Raw genomic sequence first — 13,851 nt, 5'->3', positions numbered from 1 at the left:
ACTAGGGTGCATACATCTGGCTGAGTAGTGCAAATTGCATCTTTTTGTGTTTAAATGCTCTTCCGTGTCATTTTGCTTTAGTGGTTCTAAATTGCACAGGGGACTATTGCACATGGTGGTAAATTGTACTGGCTGGTGCATTATACTTGCCATGTACATCTCTTTATTTCAATGTTTCGTTAATGTGTGCTGATATAACTTTACAGGGAGTGGTGCAGCGTCTGAGTAGACAAGGCTTGTGTCTCTAACCGAGGTGGAGTGACTGTAAAGACTGGAGGGGGGGGTCTGTACTTCTGCTCTATATATGGTACAGGAGAGGCACAAAGGACCCCAGCCAAGATTCTCTATAAGATAGCAATGGACGAGCAATCAAAGCCTAGCTTCTCAGGAGGTGATGCAGGCTGGTTTTTAAGTACAGTGTAGTCCCCAATCCCCCACAAAGGAATGACCACACACTGTATTACTGAAAACACAGTCTTTATATAATTTTCAAGGTTATGTACACTATCACAATAACTTACTTTGTGCTCAGAAAAACAACCATGGTAAATATATACAGTTATAAAGTGGTACCACAATTATTATCAGATTTCATTAAAATGCATCAACTATACTCTTGGTCAAATGTCACACAGATCACTTAATAAAGGCAATCAACAATAGACACAGGAGGAAAGCAGTTGGTTAGAACAATTGGCAGAATACTGGCCCCCTACAACTAGACACATTTCTGTGTGGAGATCCCCCCCAACTGGGCAACCTGTAAAGTAAAGATATATTACAAGCCCAGTCCATATATTGTTTTAGAAGTCTTATTTCCTTCCAAAATATTTCTACAACTCCAATGTACCTGGAATAGCAGAGTTTGTCGTCGGGTCGTCGATGGATCCTTCTTGAGCGGCTCCCTTTAATGCAGGAGCCACGGATCGTCGAGATCCCATGGCGAAAAAGGGTTGAACGACGATGGTGAGGTGGCAGCTTCGTTCCTAGCAGTGCTCGTCGAGGACGGAGCGTTGGCGTCCTGCAAGGAAGAGGCGTGTGGGGCACCTCGGTGATGATAGTTCAGGACTACAAAGAGATTGTGAAGAACAGTGGCCCAAAAAGGGCGTTGAGTCGTCCGGCGTCTCTATGGTCGTCAGGTGGCGGGAAACACACCAGCGCATGCTCCTCGGCGCGTCGGCGGCCTCGACTTTCTCCGGTGGGATAAATCAGTCGACGGTGCAGGCGACAGCGTCCTTGGATCAAATGTGACTTGGGCAAAGTGAGCACAGCGGCTCCGGTCGGCGACGGTGGTTGTCGATAGTGGCGGACAACAGTCCAGGCACTTCTCTTTGGGATTCCGTGGCAGTCCCCGTCCCCGGTCGGCAGCCTGTCGTAGGACTGTCTACCAGGTAGCTTTGGCAAAGCTGGTGCACGATGGTCCCTCGTAGCTCGGGAAGAGCCTACCAGTTCCTCTCTGGGTCAGTCCTTGGAGACAAAGCAGCTTTCAGATTGACGTAGTAGAGCAGCAGCAAGACTTCTCTTCCAGCAGGGCTTCAAGGTTAAGCTTCAGTTTTATTCCAGTTACTCTTCGTAGTGGACTTCAGCTTCTGAACACAAATTCTAGCAGTGAGAGGCCCCCAGATATATACAAGTTGATCTCCCATTCATTCTGCTGGGTCACACTCAGGCAACCAATTGGTCAGAAGGGCATTCATGTAGGCATACATCCAATCAGGTGCATAGTGCATTCAGGCCATTCGCTTCTCTCCAGACACTCACAACAAGTTATGTGCATTGGGACAAGTACCCAGCCATTTAACACTCCACACTGCATTCATACCAGTTTCGGGCAGGGCTGTCTCAGACATTGTGTCAAACACCAGAAACCAGACAGCCACAACAAGAAGTGCATATTGGTCACACACTCCATTCACCTAGGTCCCACCCGCAGGGTGTACCCACAACATACAGTCACTGGGAAGGCTCCAGTCAGTCTGGCCCGGACTTCACAACAACACCATATATGGAACTTTCACCCTACAGCCAGTCAGGGGGAAGGCTTCCCAGGACTTTGGGAAAACAAGGTAACAGGCAATAGAAATCAAGAGGCCACAGGGGCCATCTTGTTTCCTATCAGGAATAACTGGTTCCAATGGCAGGGCCTGGGTATCCAAAAATGGAGGATACGCAGAGCACCTGTCAAATTCAGCATTGAGCTGCCACCAGCCCATACCCTTCTCTATGGGCCACACACAGGTGCCCAAAAACATACACTAGGGTCACAGGGTTCTACCCCTACCCATGGGTGCCATAAGGATATCCCATGGGTCTGTACACCAAACCAAAGGAGAGAGCTGCACCGCCAGGAGTCTCACATGAAGTCCTGCATGGAAAACACGACAGACCACACAATAAAAAACAGTAAAGGACAATTATACGAGGTCCTGTCCCTCCAATGCATTTCCAGCATCACTGTCACTGCCCCCCAGACTGAGGTTAGGGTGCCTAATCTCCCACGAGATAGACACCCTCATCCAGACGGTCAACATACCTTCTGGAAAGGCCATATGCATTATTGTGACTCTTCCCTGGTCTATGCTCTATGGTGAAGTCTAGCCCTTGCAGGCTAATGGACCACCTGAGCAGTTTCGGGTTCTCACCCTTCACCTGCATAAGACGCTTTAGGGGCTTATGATCTGTTTGGACCTTGAAGGTAGACCTCGTAAGGTAGGGCCTAAAACGCCTAAGGCTCCAAACTTTCCTTTTCAGCAGTAGCCCACCTAAGTTCTCTACCCTTGAGTTGTCTCCTGATGAATATGATGGAAAATTCCCTCCCTTTGTCATCTAACTGGGACAAGACCGCTCCAATTCCAGGTTCGCAGGCATCAGTTTGAACGATAAAGGGCTTGCTGCACACAACACAGGTGCCCTACACAGACTTTCTTTCAAGCCATCAAAGGCCCCCTGACAGTCTTCAGTCCAATTAACCTTCCTAGGTTGTTTAGGTGAAGTCAGGGGTGCAGCTATGTTTCCATAGTCTGCTATGAGATTGTGATAATACCCAGTGAGACCCAAAAAGGCTCTCACCTGAGTTTGAGTAGTGGGAGTCTCCCAGTCCTGTACTTTACCGGGGAGAGGTTGGATTCAACCCCCTCCTACCTCATGACCAGGATATGTGACTTTCCTCAGAGCTATCTGGCACTTGGTGGCCTTGATAGTGAGGTTAGTCCTTTTCAAGGCCTGCAACACCTTATCCAGATGTGTCAAATGGTCTTCCCACGTGGAACTGTAGACCGCAATGTCGTCTAAGTAGGCCTCACAAAAGGCCTCCAAACCACTGAGCGCATGATTGACCAATCTCTGGAAAGTGGCAGGGGCATTCTTCAACCCAAAAGGCATGACCCTAAACTGGTAGAGTCCCTCAGGTGTTGAGAACACCGTCTTTTCCTTGGCATGGTCCGTCAGAGCTATTTGCCAATAGCCTGAGGTAAGGTCAAAGGTGCTTACAAATTTGGCAGCACCTATGGTGTCCACGAGCTCGTCAGCCCTGGGCAATGGGTGCGTGCCAGTTTTGGTGAAGGCATTGACTCCTCTGTAGTCCACACAGAACCACCAATCCTTGGTACCTGCTTGGGAACTTGCCTTGGGGACAAGGACCACAGGACTGGACCAGGGACTTGTTGAGGGTTCAATAATACCCAGATCCAACATCTTGGCGACCTCAGCCTGGATGTGGTTCTTAACTGTATCTGACATACGGTAGCACCTGTTTTTGACAGGCACACTGTCACCAGTGCCAATTTCGTGCCTACACGAAGGTGTAAGCCCTGGTGTCAGTGAAAACAGAGAGGCATACTGCCGGAGCAAAGCCCTGCAGGCCTTCTGCTGCTCTGTCGTCAGATCTGGAGAGAGATGTACTCCCTCTACTGAGCCATCCTGGGGGTTGCTATGCAGCAAATCAGGAAGGGGCTCGCTCTCATCCTCTTCTTGCTCTGAAGCTAGCAAGAGACATGACACTTCTGCTCGCCTGTGGAAAGGCTTAAGCCTGTTAACATGCAATATCTGAGGGGCTACCCCAGGGACTCCCACGTCGACCAGATAATTCACTTCACCCATCTTGGAGATGATCCTGAAGGATCCAGTCCACTTGTCTGCCAAAGCTCTAGGCTTGGTGGGCTCCATCACAAGTATTTCCTGTCCCGGAGTCCAATCCACTTGCAAGGCATTAAGGTCATACCAGTACTTATTCCTGGCTGGCCTGGAGATTCACTGTTGCCTGACCCATCATCTGTGTCATCTTCCGTCTGAGGCCTAACACATAGTCCCCCACTTGCTTGGGGGGACCAGGAGGGGTGACATGACATGACATGATAGGTTATTTATAACGCGCTTAATACCCAGAGGTTTCTAAGCGCGTACCCGGGTATCGAACCTGTGTTGCTCCGTGTCTTCTTGCTTCCAAGATGGGCACGTTGCTGCTGAGCTATCCTCCCGAGACATACCTTCTTTCAGGATGGCTTTCAAACCTTCTCTGATCAAGGCAAGGGCCCCCCTCACGGGATGTCGAAAGAGTAACTCAAAGGGGCTAAAACCAACACCCTCTTGAGGTACCTCTCTGTAAGCAAACAGGCATGGCTGGAGGGGATCCCATTTCCTCCTTAGGGGCTCCCATTTCCTCCTTAGGGGCTCTTCCAAAGCAGCTAGCATGCCCTTGAGAGTTTTATTAAATCTCTCAACCAGACCATTGTTCTGGGGATGGTAAGAGGAAGAGAACTTGTAGGGTACCTCGCACTCTTTCCACATAGAGGATCCAACTTCATGTCTAGTTACATGAAAACTGTCAGAGACAACCTCCTTAGGGAATCCAACACGGGTGAAAATGCCTAGGAGAGCCCTGGCAACCACCTTGGCAGTAACAGTCCGAAGGGGTATGGCCTCAGGGTACCTGGTGGCATGATCAACCGAGACCAGGATGAACCAATGTCCACCTGAAGTGGGAGGGTCAAGGGGACCGACAATGTCGATGCCCACCCTCTTAAACGGTGTACCAACCACTGGCAATGGCTGCAGTGGGGCAATGACACTGTGTCCAGTCTTGCCAGACAACTGACAAGTTGGGCAGGTCCTGCAGTGGGACTCCACTTGCAATCTCATCCGGGGCCAGTAGAAATGGGCAGAGAACCTCTGCTTAGTGTTCTTGGTACCAAGATGACCAGCTAAGGGCACCTCATGTGCCAACTGCAGCAGGAAGGGCTTGTAAACCTGGGGTACCACCAACCTCTTGAGGGCATCAGGTTCAGGCTTAGTGGGCTCACTAACAAGGAGCTCACCCTCCCAATAGATTTGGAATGTCCTATGCACTTCTTGTGCCTGGGACAGGGCCTGTTTCCTCAAACCCTTAAGAGAGTGGCACTCTCTCTGTCCCTTACAGAAGTCCGCCTGGGAGGGTCCCCCTTCAGCCAACAGGCATTGAAGATCAGGGTGGTCTTCCGGGTTGAGAACCTCTCCCACAGGAGAGTCTTCTGTCTCTTCTCCCTCACGAGTTGAGTTTGGGGGTTCCACTGGACCCAACCCGTCCGGAGCATGGATCCCAATGGGTGCTGTAGAAACAGCAGGAAGAGAAGGAGCCCCCGTCACAGAGGTAGCCTTCTTGGTCTTCCGTCTTCTTGCCTTAGGCCTCGCCTTTGGCTTGGGTACCTGACTCACAGCCAGACCCTGTGTCACCTGTGACCTAGTGACTGCAGCAGCAGTCAGGGAGGAGACCATCCGAGATCAAAATGTTCAGGTCATCAACATACTGACGCAGCTCTGGTGAACAGGCTTCAGAAGAATGCTCAAAAAACAGATGGGACAATTCAACAAAAGTTTTCACCTTGTAACCATCAATCCACCCCATCATGTTCATTTGCACAGCACTCACCCAGTCAACCCAAGACACATTCTCTCTTTTCTTAAAATCCCTGAACCGTTTAAGGTATTGGGTAGGTGTCTTGCCAAACTTGGCAATCAAAGCAGACTTCATGCACTCATACTGACCCCTTTCTTCTACACTCAGTTTCAGAATACAGTCATATCCTGTCTGAGGCACTCTACTTAACAAACACTTAGCCCAATCTCTCTTATATACATCATGAATTGCACAAGCCATTTCAAACACTTCAATCCATTGGAGGATATCTGAACCCTCCACAAACACACCAACCAAATCTTTCATAAACTTGGTGGCTGGGGACCTGACACTCTCAACGGGTTTAGCTGAAGTCTCCACTCTAGCTTTCTCTAGCTGGATTCTTTGACATTCAGTGTCCTTGCCTTTGAGTTCAAGAACCTTATTCTTGTTTTCCACTTGCTGTGCCAGCTCCTCTTTCTTAAGCGCAGCTTCTATTTCCAACCTGCGATATTCAACATACTTAATAACTCAAGTGCATGGAATTGCTGGGGTTTGGAACAGAGGCGGCAGTAATGGTGGCATTCCCAGAAACAAATTCAGCAACAACCCCAGGGACAGAGTCCTCATTGGTTGCACCCCGCCTTCAAGTGTTTCACCATCAGTCTGGTAGTCCACCAGGGCAGCTATCAGTTCAGCCCTAGACTTATCCACAAAGTCTAACTCCCTGGCTTCACAAGCACTCTGGAGAGAATGTAAAGACTGGAGGGGGGGGGGGTCTGTACTTCTGCTCTCTATATGGTAGAGGAGAGGCACAGAGGACCCCAGCCAAGATTCTCTATAAGGTAGCATGGGCGAGCAATCAAGGCCTAGCTTCTCAGGAGGTGATGCAGGCTAGTCCTTGTCCTTAAGTACAGTGTAGTCCCCAAGCCCGCACAAAGGAATGTCCACACACTGTATTACTGAAAACACAGTCTTTATATAATTAATATTCAAGGTTATGTGCACTATCACAATAACTCACTTTGTGCTCAAAAAATCAACAATGGTAAATATACAGTTCTAATGTGGTACCACAATTATCAGATCTCATTAAAGTGCATCAACTATACTCTTGGTCAAATGTCACACAGATCACTTAATAAAGACAACCAACAGTAGACATAGGAGGAAAGCAGTTGGTTAGAACAATTGGCAGAATACTGGCCCCTACCACTAGACACAGTTCTGTGTGGAGATTCCCCCCCACCTGGGCAACCTGTAAAGTAAAAATATATCACAAGTCCATGCCATATATTGTTCTAGAAGTCTGATTTCCTTCCAAAATAGTTCTACAATCCCAATGCACCTGGAATAGCAGAGTTTGTCGTCGGGTCGTCGACAGATCTTTCTTCAGCGGTTCCCTTTAAGGCAGGAGCCACGGATCGTCGAGATCCCATGGGGGGGGGAGGGTTGAACGACGACGGTGAGGTGGCAGCTTCGTTCCAAGCGGTGCTCGTCGACGACGGAGCGTTGGTGTCCTTCAAGGAAGAGGCGTGCAGGGCACCTTAGTGACGATAGTTCAGGACCACAAAGATATTGTGAAGAACTGTGGCCCAACAAGGGCGTCGAGTCGTCCTGCGTCTCTATGGTCGTCAGGTGGCGGGAAACCCACCGGCGGATGCTCTTCGGCGTGTCGGCAGCCTCGACTTTTTCTGGCGGGACAAAGCAGTGGACGGTGCAGGCGAGAGCGTCCTTGGATCAAATGTTACTTAGGCAAAGGGAGCACGGCGGCTCTGGTCGGTGACAGCAGTCGTCAATGGTGGCAGACAACAGTCCGGATACTTCTCTTTGGGATTCCGTGGCAGTCCCCGTCTCTGGTTGGCAGCCTGTCGTAGGTCTGTCTACCAGGGAGCTTTGGCAAAGGTCAGCTGGTGCACGATGGTCCCTCATAGCTGGGGGAGAGGGTGCCTTACCAGGTCCTTTCTGGGTCAGTCTTGGAGACTCAACAGCTTTCAGATCAACAAAGTAGAGCAGCAGAAAGACTTCCCTTTCAGCAGGGCTTCAAGGTTAAGCTTCAGTTTTACTTCAGTTATTCTTCTTAGTGGACTTCAGCTTCTGAACACGAATTCTAGCAGTGAGCGGCCCCCAGATATACTAGTTGATCTTCCATTCATTCTGCTGGGTCACACTCGGGCAACCAATCGGTCAGAAGGGCATTCATGCAGGCAGCCAATCGGGTGCATAGTTCATTCAGGCCATTCACTTCTCTCCAGACACTCACAACAAGTTATGTGTATTGGGACAAGTACCCAGCCATTCAACACTCCAAACTGCATTCATACCAGTTTCGAGCAGGGCTGTCTCAGTGATTGTGTCAAACACCAGAAACCAGACATCCACAACAAGAAGTGCATATTGGTCACACACTCATTCACCCAGGTCCCACCCACAGTGTGTACCCACAACATACAGTCACTGGGAAGGCCCCAGCCAGTCTGGCCTGGACTTCAAAACAACACCATATATGGAACTTCCACCAAACAGCCAGTCAGGGGGAAGGGACAGAGGCAGGGCATCCCAGGACTTCGGGGAAACAAGGTAACAGGCAATAGAAGGCAAGAGGCCACAGGGGCCATCTTGTTTCCTATCAGGAATCAACTGATTCCAATGGCAGGGCCTGCGTATCCCAAAATGGAGGCTACTCAGAGCACCTGTCAAATTCAGCATGGAGCTGCCACCAGCCCATACCCTGCTCTGTGTGCCACACACAGGTGCCCAAAAACATACACTAGGGGCACAGGGTTTTACCACTACCCATGGGTGCCATAAGGGTATCCCATGGGTCTGTACACCAAACCAAAGGAGAGAGCTGCACCGCCAGGAGTCCCACATGAACTCCTGCACAGAAAACAGGACAGAATACATGATTAAAAAACAGTAAAGGACAAGGATATGGAGGCCCTGTCCCTCCAATGTATTTGCAGCATCACAGTGACCTTCTGCCCCAACGCAACCCTTCCCTCCCCTGCAACCACAGCTTGTCAAGGGAGAGAGGAAGGCTGGAGTTAGGGAATGCTGCCCATGCTCTTCATGCTGGTACTCCATGATGGCACATACAAGTGTCCAGTTCCTAGTGTTGGCTCTATTTGCCCTCGGGTCTCTAGTGTAACGGCACTATATACGCCGGCACCAGACTTGCACACCATGACATAATCTTTATAGTCGCCATCAGCAACCACTCACAATCAAAGGACAATTATCAGCAACCACTCACAGTTAAGGGACAATTTCACAACACCTTTACTAGGTGCAACTGTGACTTACTCTTGATAAATGTTTTTACACAGGCATAATTTCTGCACTATTCCCAAAGAAAAGTACACACTATTTGTAAAACAATTTGTGTGCTTGCAACATGGCAACTAAGTTACACAAGCATGATCTGTAACTTGGGAATGCTTAACTTACTACTAGCGGGCTCATTTTGAACCAGTTGAAAATCCACCAGCAATAGCACATCCGCTATCCACGTGCATGGTGAAACTGCATAGCTTTACCACGTGGATAATCATTACGGAAATGCCACCCACAGACATTTCCGCTTCTGCATGCTTCGAAGCCTTGGAGCAACATGCAGGCCTCAAATGCCCCAAAAGGTGCAGAAGACCCTCTGAAGACATTTGTTTCCCCCTGGACTGCCCACAGCTCCAGGTGCTACAACTGTCTGGCCCCTTCCGAACTGCACATATCCCCTACTGCCCTCCAACAGCTTGTCTCCTGCCCTAATACCTCATGCAACACCTTTGCACTGGAAGAAGATCCTGCCTTGCCTGACCAGCTGCTCTCCTTCACCACTCCACACCACCAGATGGGCACCGTAACCTGGGCCAAGAAAGCCTGAAAAAAGCATGTTTTCTGATGCCAAACTCTGTGGACTGTTTTGTGGAGGAGGCTGCAGCTTCCATCAGAAAACAGTCACGCCATGGAGTGTGTGGACATTTGCAGCAAGGTCATTGTGGAGCTTCAGCATTGGGAGGAATAAGTGGCAGCCATGATAGACATGAGCAGTATCAAAGGAATTGGAGGCATCGAGACAGGAGGGTATGTTGAGTAAAGAACACACAAGATGACATCTGTATGCAGGCATGAAAGACATGTATGTTGTGGCAGGCACTGTTTCGCCTAAGGGTCTCCTTTTGATTGAGGTGGAAAATGGAGGCGTAAAAAGCTGCATAACAACCTTTCCTTGAGTTTTCACACATCCGTGCCATTTTCATTCGCGTTCCCTGCCCAGAGTAGGGTGACTGACGAAAAACAAAATTCTGTGCATTTCCCAGCAACGTTCATGGAATGTAACCGTGTATCTGCCGGGATAAGTATTTTGTTACAGGTAAAAGTCAGCGATCTTCATGTACTCTGACTCCTAATTCCCACATGCACAAAGAGCAGGCGGTGTCCATAGGGTCCAACTGCAGGATCCTCCTGCCTCACCCCTTGTGCGAAACCAAGAGCGGTAGATACAGTCACTAGTGAGGATCGTGAGCAGCAATGATCATAAAGTGAGCACAGATCCTTTTTTTCCATGGCGGCTCGTCCACTTCCTTTATGTAGAAGTGGCCCTCCAAACATGGTGACACTTGAATGAATGCTTCATTGAGCTCCCTCAATGGTCTCTCTCTCTCCCTGCAGCCTGGGCTGTGGGGATAGCCATAGGAGGCCCATGTGACTGGACCCTCAGTCTTCACAAACTTTCTTCGTGCAAACTAACCTGGGCAGCTCAGCAAAGGGAGGCTGGTAAAGAATAAAGCCTTTTATCCTCTTTGCCAAGCTCACCCTCCACTCCACATGGACTCCCTCTCTTCAGCAAGATGGAGGCTGCGAGTGGTACCAATGCCTGATCACACCATTAACTGTCCTGTTGTCCCCATGGTTCCACTTTGTGCATACCACCCTATTTACTCTACTTTGGTCACTACCATCCTGTTAAGTCTCAATTTGGTCCCTACTGGCCTATTTGCTCCCTGCTGAGCTTATTTTTCATTGTTGGTCACTACCAGCCCACTGAATTAACATGACTAGGAGTTTGTTACCGTGTGGATACTGCTTCATTGTCAGAGCTACTGGTGCTGTCTTTCTTCCCTACTCATTGTTGAAGGAGGGCTGTTTGTAACAAATATTCACTTCCCAAGTGGAGCGACGCGGAGTGACTTGCGGTGTGTTACCGTGTTTCAGGGGGAGTCAGGTTTTCCACTTCGTTGACGTGAGATAGAATACATGTAAAATAATCAAAATGTAGTCCTAGGCGCCCCTCTGCGAGAACAAACACGGCCCATTGACCTGTTCTTTGGGAAGGTTCCCACTCGAGAGCCACACTTTTTGTTCACTGTGCTTAGAGAGGCACAGCCCCACCTAACTAATGAGGCCCAATATGGCTGAAACACGTGTATGCGGTTGCTGTTGGTACTCTCGTTCAGAAGGGAATTGCCATGGCATTTCAGTGCTGGACTGCCCATATGGGTGGAAAAAAGGCTGATACGCAAATGGATGTTTCACATCTGTGAAAGTTACAGTGAGCTAAAGTGTGGCTGCAGACTCTCGAGTGGGTACCTCCCCAAAGAACCGGTCAATGGGCTGTGTTCGTTCTCGGAGAGGGGCGCCTATGGACTATTTTTTGCTTATATAATCTATGTATGTATGTATGTGACATTAAATCTTCAACTTGAAAACTCAATCCTTGGTTAAAAAAAAAGGCTTGGGTCTGACTGCCATTACTCCCCTTGCAGTTCCGCAGCTGCAGTCTGCAGGCGCTGTGAGTGAGTGACTGGCCGCGTTATTTAATAACACAAGGGGCTGGGGCGCTGGGAGCACCGAGTCGAATGAGCTTTTGAAACATTTTCAGGAATAACCGGGCGTCGGCATGTTTTTTTTTTTTTTAACTGTGCTCGGCACAAGACACAGACTGCTGCGAAACAAAACTCTCATGAAGAATTGTAAACTGAGGAACGTAATCCCAGGTTTACAGGTTTGCGAGTAACCAGTTGTTCTGTTCACTCAGGTAAATTTTTCTCTCTGAGTGTTAGAGGTGGGAATTGTGCACCATAGTGCCATTGACCCTACAATCTATAGGTGATCAAAGCCTCAGGGCTTTTAGACTCTTAGACCATCACTCTTTGCTATTTCTGAGTTCAAGAACCGTGACTTGTGGCAACGTGTGACATCTTGAGGTGACATTTTATTAGCTTAAAAGTGTCACAATGATATAAGGTAAAAGAAAGAGAAGGTGCTGAAGACCGCATATGACAAAGGTGCAGATAATAAGACATACTATAATCAAACACATTTTGCTGACTAGATCACATTAGTAGAGTGCCACTAATGCCCACAATCTACAACCTTAGAAGTGGGCGTCTGAGAGTTTATCACAGAGCACCAGAAATGGATGATGCACCATGGCCTAACAATGACGATGCTCGGAGACACCATCCTTCAATTTTCATCTCTCGAGAGCAGGAAATGCCCTGTATTTGTCCTTTGGTCGAGGAAGTGAAGACCTCAACATCTGCTGCTGGGTTCCCTCTTATGGAATGGACCATAGGAGAAGTAACTTGGAATAGACTCTTTCAACAGCATTGATGAAAAATAAAATAAACGTCTTCTTAAAGAGAAGATCGTGCAGCCTAGCGGATGTACAAATTCCAACGCTCACTACTTCAAGTTGAGTATCGTCCCTCTTATTAGAGTACCCTCGATCGGAGACCCTGGCAGTGGGAGTCGATAGAGTTAACCGATTCTATAGTGCAAGCAACACCCTCCAGGGTCACTCCTCAGTCGGGATCAGCACGCCAATAAACAGCAGCTCCTTTATCTCTAGTAAGAGCAGGAGCAATAGAGAGTCCGCTCAACACGACTGTTCCGGTCTGGTTGCCCCTTCAGAGCCAACCCTTTCAGCATTGAATGTAGTTCTGAATTTGCAGGTCAGTGTGTTTGAGCTGCTTAAATTCAAACCCATTCAGGAATTCTCCTTCAGCTGACTTCAGAATGGGGCTCCTGTGACTCATCACTAGTTGGTCTCAAAAGTGCAATGAATGCCTCTTGATGGATGCTTTGAAAGGTTTGAAATGATCATACAAACAATAATTTGCAACTCTGTTAAAATGTAACGATAATTTCACCAGTTTTAATTTTCAACTTGATCTGATGAGAGGTGACATCATGAGTCTAAAGGTCCTTAACTTTCCAAGGGACCAAGACAAGAAAGTTCTCACAATGCAAGGAGAAACAAATGTCATACCCTATACTCTAGACGACATGCCACTCTCAAATTCTGTTCTTGAAGAATTCATTAGGTTGGCCCAAGTGTTGTGGAAGAACCAAGATCAGGGGCAGTTCAACCGGGGACATCCAGTGAAGTCACAGTTGCGTCTCCAAAAGTGTTAGAGCTGGAGATTCTTTCTTCACCGTTGAACCTGAACTCAGTGTGCAACCAAACAAAAAAGACAAAAAAGGGAAAGAAAAAGAAAAAAAGTCTGAATTTGTTCCGGACCTACCGGAAATGAACATTCAAAAATCAGACCAAAAAAAAAACGAAGGAAAGGAAGAGGAGAAAAATCGAGAAAGTCTAAATTCTTCCGAACCGAAAAGTCGAATCTGTGCACTGCATATAGGAACTCAACCAAGCAGCATAGATTTGCATGTAGTTTCCGCAATGGTCAACTGATGTTAGAGGCAGTTAATGCAGGAAACTCAAAACACTTTGGGGTACGATTAATCAACAGTCCTCCTTGGGACATCTTCAGGGTAATGCGGTTCCAGAATCAGCTTGGTTGAAATATATTGGATACGTAGTATTTAGGGAGATTAATCCAGTGAGTATAAAACCACTAAATGAGTCCCCCTGAATTTTACAACTAGACCGGGGGACCATTGAAGAACTAATAATTCAAACCTCTTGGTCAAGGGCACCAGGTCCAAATGGACTGACTAATTGCATCCTCAAGAAG

At 48.2% G+C, this 13,851-nt stretch overlaps 1 protein-coding gene across 1 annotated transcript in view; it reads left to right on the top strand.

Moving 5' to 3' along the window:
* The window catches only part of LOC138581413 (cytochrome P450 2D15-like), a 731,414-nt gene that overhangs the window by 24,653 nt on the left and 692,910 nt on the right, over positions 1-13,851 (top strand). The gene's annotated exons all lie outside the window — the stretch shown is intronic.

This window comes from Ambystoma mexicanum, chromosome 3p (assembly GCF_040938575.1).
Source record: "Ambystoma mexicanum isolate Mex_15411 chromosome 3p, UKY_AmexF1_1, whole genome shotgun sequence".
NCBI lineage: Eukaryota > Metazoa > Chordata > Amphibia > Caudata > Ambystomatidae > Ambystoma > Ambystoma mexicanum.
The sequence above is the reverse complement of the archived record's forward strand: the minus strand, read 5'-3'. Positions and strand labels throughout refer to the sequence as shown.